Source organism: Zea mays, chromosome 4, assembly GCF_902167145.1.
Source record: "Zea mays cultivar B73 chromosome 4, Zm-B73-REFERENCE-NAM-5.0, whole genome shotgun sequence".
NCBI classification, from domain to species: Eukaryota; Viridiplantae; Streptophyta; class Magnoliopsida; order Poales; family Poaceae; genus Zea; species Zea mays.
In genome coordinates this window covers 51738109-51751495 of record NC_050099.1, presented here as the reverse complement: position 1 = coordinate 51751495, position 13387 = coordinate 51738109, and the positions used below count along the sequence as shown (strand labels likewise).

The window sequence follows — 13387 nt, the reverse complement described above, 5'->3', positions numbered from 1 at the left end:
ATGTTGATTGCACTTACACTAATAGGTTACCCTAGTTTTGTTTACCCTACACCTTGCAAACAAATGAAATATTGGGTAGTCTTGCTATTGCTCCACCAGGTTTTTGAGATTAATATTATATCTGAATTATGATCATGCTATATCATTATTACTGGATTATTTATTGTTCATGATAAGATTATTTTGTTAATTGGAACATGGAGCTTAACCTGAGATAATAGTGCTACCACAAGAGTGGATAGGATGCCCTTGGCTGACTAATTAGGAAAGCTAGTGGAGGACTACCTCACCCGAAAGGGGCAACCGCGGTATGAGGAGCTGCCGGTATAGGGAGGTTCTCGGGTTGATCATGATGTGATGGCTTTTTGGATGAGAGATTCCTATATCGTCCCCTTCTCGTAGAAAACATAACAGGTTTTCTGAAGCTAGTGGAACTTTGTAAAGGCCTCGTAGTGGGACCCTGCCTCGTCTCCTCGGTAGAGATGAATGGGAAGTCGTGATCCCTTGAGAAATGGGTAACATGACTTGTGGGTAAAGGGTACAACCTCTGCAAAGTGTAAAACTGATATATCAGTCGTGCTCATGGTTAAGAGTGACTCAGGACTCTAGCATGATTAATTTAAGAAATTAATCTATCATTTGCATTGCATTGTGGGATTTGTTATCAATTGTGATCAATTATTTAATTGGGCTGGTATGTACTTTTACTTAGTAATTGCTGACAAAATTTTGACCAATTCCAAAGGCAATGCTCAACCTTATCCATTCTTCTTGGTAAGCCTTAAACGTCACATGAGCCCCCACCGTAAGTGAGCTCATGCACATTATTCCCCACAACTTGTTGAGCGATGAACGTATGTGAGCTCACTCTTGCTAAACTCACACAGGTCAAGAATAGGTACCGCCAAGATGAGGAGCATGAAGGATGCTACGATGAGTTCGGAGAGGTCTAGACCGTCGTCTCCTTGTCAAATATAGTTGCAGAGGATCGTTGTTGTCATATAATGTAATTATTTAGCTATTTTATACAGAACCCCTATTATATAATAAAATGTGACATTGATTTCCGTACCATGAATCATCATATGTGTGAGACTTGATCCTAGCACACATTTGAGATGCGCTCGGGTTTGCCCTTAAATCCGGGTGTGACGTCAGCCTTTGAATCCTTGTTGAAGGATAATCTTTGTGGACGGGTCCTTGCTTTTGGCAAAGATTTTCAGACATCTTCGCTTGATTGTATGAAGATACAACATTTTCTAGTGACGCTTCATGTGGCTTCATACGAAGTCGTTATAGGTGAAGCTTCATATGTATTGAGGCTCCATACCGTATCTTCGTCGGCAAAGCCCTCAGGCCTAGAATAAAAGGTGATAAAACATTTTCAATCTTCATGTGGTCTTCACGCTTTAGTGATATGATGTGTTCCCCTTTTCCTTTCTTGTCACTTTCATTGCTTAATTTAAAGTGAAGATGGTTCTGAAAACCACTATAGTACAATCAATGTGTTAGTCAACTTCGAATTATGGAGGAAATGTTTACCTATGGTGAAATCCCCAAATATTAGCATATCTCTGGTGAAGGCATACTTTAAAGGTTTGAATCCCATGAAATCATGATTTCCTATAAAGGTTATAATGTCATCTTCGATCTTCAGAGTCCGCTATTAAAAAATGAATAACAAATTTCAAATTTGTAACGCTAATTTTTGAGTGTCTTGGCTTATAAAAAGAATGTGAACAGTTGTTTCAACTGAGGTTGCCTATAAATACCCCGTACATGGGCTATGAATTTACCAGTTACCTATGCTTGAGTAGTCACCTAGAATGAGGTGTCAAGAGGAAGTCTTGGTTTTCATTGTTGTGAGAGATGTTTCTTTCATTTACATTTGGTGTTGTGGTTATGCAGTGTTAGCGAGCACTCATAAAAGGTGAGCGCTAGACTTTTGGGGAGTGAATAAACTGGACAAAAAATTGTAGTAACAACTCATTTGTTAAAAAAAATTCATGTCAATGAACATTTTTTGTCAAGGGTATTTATAGGGGTGCCCACCTTCGTATCACATGTGTAAAGTCCTAATTATCCTTGATCTGTGAACTTACAATTGTCTATCTATTATATATCAAAGGATAATTTGGTCAATTTTTGTGTTTATCATCATTTGAATCCTTGTTCAAGGATAATCTTCACGAACGCATCCTTGCTTCTCGCAAAGACTGTCAAACATCTCCACTTGATTGTATGAAGATATGGCCTCTTCCAATGAAGCTTTGTTGGTTCTATGGCTTCATGCAAAGTCTTTATATATGAATCTTCATATGTCTTGAGGCGTCATATCGTATCATCATCAGCAAAACCCTTGAGCGTAGAATGAAAGTTGATCGAACAAATTTAACCTTCGTGTTGCCTTCTCGCTTTAGCGAAGTGACATGTTCATTTTTCTATGTCACTTTTATTTCTTAATTCAAAGCGAAGATGGTTTCAAAAACCAACGTAAACAATGAATGTGTTAGTCAGCTCCAAATTATCGGAGAACACATTTACCTGTGGTGAAATCCCTAAAAATAACATTGCCTTCATCAGTGGTGCCTTTGGGCAACAAGCTCAGAACTGTAAGACCAACTAGCCACCCTTACTCTATGTGTGCACATCTGGAAAAAATATAATTCGGATTAGGTTTTTACCTTTTGTTGAGTTGAGATATTCATTATTTAATGTGATATATTAAGAGCTTAGATATGTATCCGTAACCAACTTTCTTTTTATACGCAAGAGTGGCAACAATGATAAGAAATTTGTTTCTCATTGCTCTATTTTTGTGGAAATAGATAAAATAGTTTACTGTGGTATTTATTAGATGTACATAACTAAGGGAAAGTAAAGCACTACTAAAAGTTCAGAAAATAAAGGGGGAGAAGAGGGTATAAAGGGAGACTTGAAGGAGGGTTTACCTCGATAGGATATATAAATTTTAAACCATGCATACATGGAAATTCAAATTGGTTTGCAATCAAAACATGATTTGTCATTCATTAGAGTCCATCTGGTCTAGATCAGTTGTTTTTGTACCACAAATTACAACACATGCTTCACTAATGCTCAATTAGGAACCACTATAAACACAAGCATCGCTTGACTGTGTTGATTGATAAATACATATAGATAAGATGATGACAACATTACCAGCTCAGATATGACCATATTAATGGCTCCGGTTACGAAGATGAAACTCTTCTACATTATAACTACCTTTGATATATTTGAATAATTGATATTGCGTCGTAAAGTTTGTATGTTTTATTTGTCCTTGATTAATTACGAATGGTGAAGAGGTAGCTGGTGCGATTGTATGAATGATAGTGATATCCTCATCATAGGATATCATGGATTTTTTGACCGCAGCAATGTGCTAACACAGACCTACTAGAGGATATGTCAAATGCGTGATCGCATAATTCACTTGAATTTGGCGGTGGGTAGTATATCTTCCTCTTGTTTTCTTCGGTACAAATCACCAGATTATAGAGGAGATGGTAAACTTAGGAAGGAAGGAGAAACATAGAAGTGAAAAAAATTCAGTTACTCGTTACTCTCTTCCAAAAATCATCTACCCCTTATACAAGCAGGCATATGTCTTCTATTGCCATGGCTCAAATAGCGCCCGACCCATCTTCGTTGTCCTTCCCACGCTAACCAATGTTGTTTGTTGTCACATGTGCCATCGTGACTGGGTATGAAATAGCAAATTGGTGGAAGGGAGGAAGATGGAGAGGAGATGGGGACAACATACTCGCAGTGGAGGCAGTAGAACTGTCCCATGCCTAGGAGGTCCTTGTCGACGGGGAGCTCCTTCGCTTCAACATCCTTGGTGTGGTTAGACAGCTTGACGAGCTCATCGTAAACTGCATCGTCGCCCTTAAGGAGGAACTTGCCACGGTGCGCCGTCTTGTACAACTAGGGGTGGTAATGGATCACGATCCAAATGTTTCTTCCCAATAAGTTAGAACCCTTAATAAATTTTAGTTCAAAATGAATAGGAATATATCCTAATTCTACTCCGATTCGATTATTAAAATTTATAGTGTAAATTTTAGAGCCCATTACCACCCCTATGTGCGAGAGGCGGTGCTTCTTGACCTTACGATGCGGGCACTTCCCTCCCATCTCAATGATGAGCGCCGGCAATAGCTAGGGTTGTAGTAAATGGATTTGCAATTTGACAATCATCAGCAGTGAACTTCACTAATATGACATCAGACCCATAAATCATAGACAGAGACGGACCCACGAATCATAGGCTTAGATGGCAAAATAGCAAAGATGCAACTCTTGTTGGTTGCAAAAATTCAAATATTCTATCGTGGAGAAGAGCGGATGATGCAATGCAAGTAATCAACGAGAAAGGTAGTTCAATGGGAGGATGACGGCAGGCAAAGCAAACAAAGTCCCAATCCTAGCAGCAAAAGAAGCCCAATAGTTCATTTTGGATGTACTATCAACCTTTTATGGATGTGTTTTCATAATTTGCTTACGGAATGTTTTGCAGTATAAACGTCTTATAAATCCATTAAATAATTCACTATCCCACTTTTTCTATCTAAAGAAATTATCGGTGATATATATGAATTTACATATTGAGAATTCAATTAATATTCCCATCGCATTTGAAATAGTTTTCATAAACACGTGGGCACATTTGCTAGTTGCAGTAAAATCTCAGGTACTTCACATCAAGGAAAAATTGTGTCCTTGTTTCGAAACGAGCTCTGGGATAGGAGGGAGGTAAAGCCCAGATTCAAGGCTACCAGGTCTTTCTGACAAACAAGTCTCTACTCTAATATCATCCCATCTAAACTCATAGTTTACCTAAAAACACTGTTTTACACTATACACTGCACTGTTCGAAAAGTAAAGTTTAAATATAAGTATAAAAATAGATAAACTGCTAAAGATAAAGACCATGTTCAACAGTTCACCCATATACTCACCCAAAACAGAGTTTTAGACTGTAAAGTTTTACAATGTTCACATAGTAAAGTTTAAATATAGGTATTGATATGGATAAGCTGCTCGAGATATAGCCTAAAGGACGCCGGAGTAACTAGAAAACAAGAGCTAAGCTGAGCCTTTAAAAAACACACATGACCGGTAATTAGTAGATTCAGCTTTGTCTTCACCATTCACCATTCACCAATGAAAAGCAAAACCATCACAAATGCGAACAACGCAGTCGCGACCATCACATTACAACACCAGCACTGCTCAACTGCGCACGAATCCAACCAACAAGAACATTCTGCCATGAACTTACATACTATACCATATAAGTTAACAGGTTCTTATTCTTCTTATATACATAATGTACCAGGTCAGGTTCTCACATGATCGCAGCTGACAATTAAACACCACTAGTGCTGCAACATAAAAACATGTACAAGGTGATGGATGACTGGTGCTTCCTTGGAAGTAGGTAGGTTCGTATACGACTCCCAACTGAGAATGGATGAAAAAACGTGTTAGTGACCATCTATGACAGTATATAATCCAGTATTCAGAACATACAAAGACAGCCCTACATACGTAAATGAATGTAAATGCTGATACGATACAATAGGTGTTCAAGGAAAAAACAGAGCAAGTGGATTCAGGTAAGAACCGGGTGGTACGATCCATGGATCTTCTCTAGTTCAACTTAATGAACCATATATACAAAAAAATAACTAATTGAATTGTCCATGAATCTTCTAGTAAAATGGATTTAGAAAACTTTCAGGAGCCTAATGAGTTGTGGTTTAAGGTTTTACAGGCCAAATATATGGATGAAAGTTTTTTTTCCAACTCCAAAGTCAGAGGGTACCAATTTTGACAAAGCATCCAAAAAGTTAAACATCTTTTTAATGGTGAGCACTCTTCGAGTTGGAAATGGCCAGCATTGCAAATTTTGGCAGGACTGCTGGGTTCAGGAAGTGCCTTAAAAATTCTGGATGAAGATTTGTATATATTGGTTAGGGACCCTGACTGTTCAGTAGCAGACTGTTGGAGGATGGAAACTAGGTGATAGATTTTAGACGACCTCTCAATGTTTGGTGGATGATCTTAGTAGGATTGGCTTATCACCCTCTTCTGATGATTATGTTAGTTGGGCCCTTGATAAGAGTAAGCAGTTTACTAAAAAGTATATTTACAGGTTCATAACAGACAGGGGAGTCTCCAGCAGGTGGCCGAGTGTATTCGGAAGAGTAAACTACATTTGAAAGTCTTCTTTTTTTCTGTGGCAAGTCTTCAACAACAAATTACAGGTTGTTCAAAACATGGTTAAGAGGGGTTGGAGAGGGACTGTAAACTGCTGTCTTTGTGGTTGTATGGAAACTGTAGAGCACATTCTTTTCAAATGTCATCAAGCTAATTTGGAGTGGGGTCTGATTAAAGAGGTCTTCAAATTAAAATACTCTCCTTTGCCTCTAATGGAGTTCTCCAGTTACTGGTTACTGGGTAAGGGGGCCATGGCGAAGAGATTGATGATTTTTGTTTTTGCAGGTTTTGCTTGGGCCTAATGGACCACCAGGACTAAGATGGCGATTGAAAAATCCTTCCCTAGAGCTCCAACTGAATGTCATCTACGTTGCATTATCGTTCATGAAAAATTGGGATTTCTTACATAAGGAGATGAACAGGGAGGGCATCTACCAGATGAAAGGAGATATATGAGCTGGTTGAAGAAGCTCAAGCCTAGTACCTATTTGCTTTCAAATGTGTACGAGATCTAGCTTTGTGCTACTAGCTGTCAAACTTTCTTTCTCTTTGTGGCTGGTAACCCCAGCAGTTCGTATGGTTACATTGCTTTCTAAAAAGCAGAGGTAAAAAATCTTCTTAAAAAAGTCACCGCATTAGTACCATATAGTATTGCTGGTGTTCATTCAAAAATATACAAGTATACAACTATTTAAGTGCCGGAACGGATTAAAGCCAACAAACTCTTATCCTAGATCCAATTCCAAGATACCTGGCGGAAGGGGTCCGGGCGAGCAAAGAAGCGGCGGCGGCAATCAGTCGAGGTCTTGGTCGTCGAAGTCGTCGGGGAAGGCGTTGAAGAAGTCGGCGTCGGGAGGCGGACTGGGTTGGCGGTCGTCGGCGTCGACCTCCATCATGCTGCCAATGGCGATGCTGATGCCCATGGAGGAGGAAGGCGCTGCGTCCTCAGAGTCCATCTCCCCCGCGGAGTCGTCACCCCAGTCCACCGCCGGCGAGGTGGAGTTGTTCATCTCGATCCCTTGAGGGAATTGGGGTGGAACCTACTGGAAGGAGGAAGTGGAAGAGGACTAGTCTAGACTCTACAGGTGTGTGTGTATAATTACAGGGCACAGAGAAAAAGAAGCCCACGGTGATCTGCTTTGCTTAGGAAGACAGGCCCATTAGCAATAGAGAAAAATACCTCTACTGTCATAAAAAATTTTACATTCTTAACTTTTTTCTGAACTTATCGAAACAATATTCACCAATATGATCTTTCAATTAGTTTAGATACTTGATTACATTAAGGGGTAAAATGACCTAGCAAAAAATAATTGAGGTGTATATTTTGGTTTATCTGTTTTAGATTTCGAGCAATATTGCATATAGTTCAAAGTTTTTATAATTATTATGTAAAATTTAAGATATATTATTTTTAAAATATAAAATAGTATATAGTAAGATATATATTATGATAAAAGTAGTTCATTAAATACATAAAAAATTATACAAATACATTGCAATTTATAGATGCGCACATAAATTCACTAATATATACATTCGAGTGTAACAAAAACAGAAAAAGATCCCAAATACCTTCGTAAGAAGGCAGGATCAGTCACCCAGTAATGATGACAAGACTCTGATGTCCTTCAAGTGAAAGACAGAGTCAGAACAGAAAAAAGATTTTGAAGACTTTCGTATGAAGGCAAGATCAGTCACCTATTAGTGGTAACAAGACTCTGAAGTCCTTCAAGTGGAACGCAGAGTCAGAATAGAAAAAGATCTTGAAGACCTTCGTACGAAGGCAGGATCAGTCACGGAGTAATAGTGATAAGACTTAGAATAGAAAAAGATCCCAAAGACATTCGTATGAAGGCAGGATCAATTATCCAATAAGGATGACAAGACTCTGAAGTCCTTCAAGTTGAAGGCAGAGTCATAATAGAAAAAGATCCCGAAGACCTTTGTACAAAAGTAGAATTAGTCACTCAGTAATGGTGATAGGTGTGGGAGCGAAGGTCCCCACCCCTCGATCAGTTTTCTTTAACAAGAATTAGACAGGTTCTATCGTAGACACAGAAGGCAAAGGGTACTTCGACCGTTATCGAGGTCGAGGTCTTTTCCAAGAACCATCGAAGGCATTGAAGCGAAGGGATCTACCGTTTAAAGCGGGGGCTCCTCATGACTTCGCGAAGGCGACCCCGCCAGCTCGGACGGTTCCAAGTTGCAGCCTTGGCGAGGATCGAATACTCGTTGCCTTAGAGCGAAGAGTGCCACGCACGGGCGAGGACTGCGTCGTCCAATGGCGGGGCCCATGCTGCGTCCTGCTGTCATTTGGGCCTATTTGTAAGCCCTCTCTGGTGTAGGGTTTACTGTGTATTTGATCAGGCTGTACTTAACATCGCTATAATGACCTCGTAGGGGGGGATATTTTGGGGCTGTAGCAGGTAACCAGGAGCATAATTGTACTTAGAAGGGCACACTCACCCATCTGGTTACCTATAAATACCCCCAAATTGTACATTGATGGGACACACTTAACATGACGCTACAGTTCCATGCCTACTGTTTTGTTGAGCACATGAATCCCCCATTTTCCTAGTGTTTTGGCCCGCTTGACCACGTGTTAATCGATACCAACATTTGGCGTCCACCGTTCGTGCTTCAACAAAGCAATCCCACGATGGCTTCCAAGAAAGCGACTTCTAAGGCCACCACCTCTCTGGACGACGCGGTGAAGGCCACCCTTGTCGGTGAAGTTCCCCAAAAGGCACCCAAAAATGATGGAGCAATCAACAACAGCGCCCTCGCGTAGAGAACCCACCCCCCGAAGGCACCATTTGCACGTGCAACTCTGAGCGCCTCCCTCGGAACCCTTTGCCAAGTTTGACCCCCCGGAGGCCGATGATATCATCGAGGATGGTGTGGGGGACAAATATCCCCCCAGGTCCACCAGAAGGCAAGAAGGCCTCGCGCGGGGCTTTGGGCCAGTTACCTCGCAAGGCCATCCCTTCGTGGGCCAAGACAGAACTACTGGAGGAGTGGGCCAACCCGAGAAAGAAGCAGAATCAGGCCTAGGCAACTCATTAGACTCGCGCGCAATCCGTAGCGTCCACCCGACTTTCCCGCATGTGGCGCCCTTGAATATCGGGGCAGATTAGGGATAAGTCGGCAAGATTGTAGGGAGATCAGTTCAGTTGGTTCACTATTACTTAGGATATACATAATCCTCACATACGCATGTAATGCCCCACGATCGAGTATATAAGGCCTAGGGGGTACCCCATCATTAAAAAACAATACATCTGCCTATCTCATTAGCTTTTCTCCATCCCGGAGATTTCACCTGTAACCACCACATAAAGATCCACTCCAGGAAGTAGGGTATTATGCCATACCAAGCGGCCCGAACCTGCAGGAAATTGCCTGTCATCTCGCGTGTGTCTAGCACGAACCATTGAGCTACAGTCGACAACACCATCCTACCCAAAAGCACCGTGAGGGGTAACCCCGGGTGTGCAGTCGGGCTCTAAACACCGACAACTGGCGTGCTAGGTAGGGGGTGTGTCGTTGATCCAAGCTAGCTCAATGGTCGTTACGTCCCAGTGCAAGATCGCTCTTCGCCCTGGATCCATGTTCTGCTTTGGAACCATCTCGTCCATAGTAGATGAGAAGGAATTCTGCACCGCATAGCAGATCCACCGGAGAAGAAGTTTTCCTCGAAGATCCCCAGGAAAGCCGGAGCAAGACAACGGGTGGCGCAGCCTCCTGCGCCTCAAGCGAAGATGACCCCTTACAAGCTAAAAGGCGGGAGTTTACCTGCCCGAAGAACTCCACTGCCCACCTCGCCCACAAAGGAGTGGACGCAAATTACAAGAAAAAAGGAGGCAAAAGTTCCGGGAAAGGGGACGGAACCTCCTCGAGTTATCTTTTCGGCACCTTCGCCATCAAAGGAGGACGGAAAGAAACACACCATCACAACAACTCCTTTCTACCCCGACATCCTCTTCATCGGGGGAGATTGGAGTCGTATCCCATCTCTGATGACGAGCCGACCATGCAAGGGGAATAACCCCCCAGCGTGAAGCACGGCGTCGAAGGAACAGACGCCAGAATGTTCAGCAACATCACGAGGCTGGGGAGCGGGACCCAGCGCAGCCCGTATCCCAGGATGAAGTTTCAGAAGAAGGAGAAACTCCCGATGAGCGAGTATACCAAGAAAGACGGAATTCTTGCCAGCGTGATCGCCGACAGGCTCAGGACCGAGAATGGGCGCAGGCCGAGAAGGGTGCAAGGTTGCGCCGAGAGAATCTTCTCTTCGCTCGAAACCTGAACCCTGACTTCGCCCGCGCAATGAACACACTGAGTGAAGTTGGAGGGGTGCTAGCCCAGATAACTGATGGCCTCCCGCGAATTCCAGACGTTGAAGGCTATCGATGTTTGCTTACTCGAGCAGCTAATCACCTTCTGCCCATCGCTCATCCCCCGAGCGACCTACTCCACGCCATCAACAGTCGACGAGATGCGCGGAGCTCCATCAATGCTTCACGCGACCGACGACACGAGAACGAGATAAGGCGCTGAGAGGAGTATGCTGGGAGTCCCGAGAGAACTGGCCGAGCACAAATTGAAGGTCTATCCTCAAGCAAGGCCGATTCGACAGAAGCTGCGTCATTTCACGCCTAATAAAAGAGAAGCTATTCGCACAGAGTTAGCCCGCTTAGTGACTATAAGGTTCATTAGGGAGGTGCTGCACCCTGAGTGGCTAGCAAATCCTATTCTTGTACTAAAAAAGAATAAAGTGGATTGGCGCATGTGCGTCGACTATACTGATCTCAACAAGCATTGTCTGAAGGATCCCTTCGGGCTCCCTAGAATAGATCAGGTAGTCGACTCGACTGCTAGCTATTCTATGTTGTCCTTCCTAGACTGCTATTCTGGATACCATTAGATCAGCTTGGCAAAAGAAGATGAGGAGAAAACTGCTTTCATCACCCCGTTTGGAGCTTTCTGCTATACCTCCATGTCGTTCGGCCTCAGGAACACATGAGCGACTTACCAGAGAGCCATCTAGACGTGCTTAGCCGATCACTAGGGCAAGCGAGTGGAAGAGTACATCGATGATGTGGTAATCAAAACAGAAAACTTAGAAAACTTCATCGAAGATTTGCAGTTGGTCTTCAACAGTCTGAGGCGCTACCGGTGGAAGCTTAACCTAGAAAAGTGTGTCTTTGGAGTACCGGGAGGAAAGTTACTCGGATTTATTGTTAGCCACCAAGGAATTGAAGCTAATCCAGAAAAGATCGATGCCATCATGAGAATGGAAGCGCCACGATCACAGAAAAAGGTGCAAAGGCTTACTGGATGCATGGCAACCCTGAGCAGGTTCATATCAAGGCTAGGCGAGAAAGGCATGCCATTTTACAAATTGCTCAAAAAGGTGGACAAGTTTCAGTGGACCACAGAGGCATAGGAAGCTCTAGAGGCACTGAAGAAGTTCTTGACCACACCACCAGTACTCAAGCCACTGCACTGAGCTACGCCGAGTCAGTCGGCGGAAGATCTGCTGCTATACATCTCCTGCACGACTCGTGTGGTAAGCACCGCGTTAGTAGTCGAGCGAGTGGAGGAAGGACATGCATACCCGGTGCAACATCCAGTCTACTTCATTAGTGAAGTCCTCGGGCCCTCAAAGATAAGGTATCCTCAAGTCCAGAAGCTGTTGTACGCGGTACTCCTAACCGCTCGCAAGCTTCGTCACTACTTTGACGACCACAAAGTCATAGTAGTCACATGATTTCCGATAGGAGACATTCTTCACAACAAAGAAGCTATTGGAAGGATAGCCAAATGGGCGTGCGAGCTGGAAGCTCACGACATAGAGTTCTGGCCCCGCACGACAATAAAGACTCAAGCGCTGGTCGACTTCGTATCAGAATGGACTGAGCACTAGGTCCCGGACAGCCCAAAAGTTACTGAGGTGTGGAGAATGTACTTTGATGGCTCATTAAAGCTGCAAGGAGCAAGCGCAGAGATTCTCTTTATTGCTCCTAGAGGTGAACAACTCAAGTATGCACTCCAGCTGTTGTTTCCAGCATCGAATAATGCAGCAGAGTATGAAGCACTGGTCCACGGGTTGAGCATTGCCTCGTCACTGGGCATCAAGAAACTGATGGTATATGGTGACTCGATGGTGGTCATAAGCCAGATAAACAAGGACTGGGACTGCTCGACTGATTCCATGGGCAAGTACTGCGCAGCCGTGCGAAAGTTGGAAGACAAATTTGAGGGATTGGAGTTCCATCACGTGGAAAGAGACTGCAACGCAACAGTAGATGCGTTGTCGAAGCTAGGATCTAGTCGGGCCTAGGCTCCATCTGGGATTTTTGTCCAAGAAATATCGCAGCCGAGCATCCTTTCGGATCAGGTGGAAGAGTGCAACGCCTTAAGCCAGCCAAAGGCAGATCCCAACAACTGGAGAGAGCCTATCATCAGGTACATAAAAATGAAGAAGAGCCGGATGACAAGGCTACGGTAGAGCGCATCGCGAGACGGTCGGCCCACTACACCATTATAGGGGGCTTACTATACAAAAGAGGTGTAGGAGGAGTCCTCATGAAATGTGAAACTCGCCTAGAGGGGGGGTGAATAGGGCGAATCTGAAATTTACAAACTTTAAGCACAACTACAAGCCAGGGTTAGCGTTGGAAGTATAAACGAGTTCGAAAGAGAGGGCGAAAACAAATCACAAGCTAATAAGGCGAATGGCACGGTGATTTGTTTTACCGAGGTTCGGTTCTTGCAAACCTACTCCCCGTTGAGGTGGTCACAAAGACCGGGTCTCTTTCAACCCTTTCCCTCTCTCAAACGGTCACTTAGACCGAGTGAGCTTCTCTTCTCAATCAAACGGGACACTAAGTCCCCACAAGGACCACCACACAGTTGGTGTCTCTTGCCTTGGTTATAATTGAGTTGGAATCAAGAAAGAATGAAGAAGAAAAGCAATCCAAGCGCAAGAGCTCAAATAAACACAAGTGTCTCTCTCACTAGTCACTATTTGATTGGAATGATCTTTGGACTTGGGAGAGGATTTAATCTCTTTGATTGTGTCTAGTATTGAATACTATAGCTCTTATAAGGTGTTTGAAGGCTG

At 43.3% G+C, this 13387-nt stretch overlaps 1 long non-coding RNA gene across 1 annotated transcript; it reads right to left on the bottom strand.

Moving 5' to 3' along the window:
• Positions 1-5155: 5155 nt before the first annotated feature.
• On the bottom strand, positions 5156-7317 carry LOC100276939 (uncharacterized). Its single transcript, NR_169157.1, has 2 exons — positions 7004-7317; positions 5156-5493 (listed from the first exon to the last, which is right to left on the bottom strand). It is a non-coding gene; the product is annotated as an uncharacterized lncRNA (long non-coding RNA).
• Between the last annotated feature and the right edge of the window lie 6070 nt (positions 7318-13387).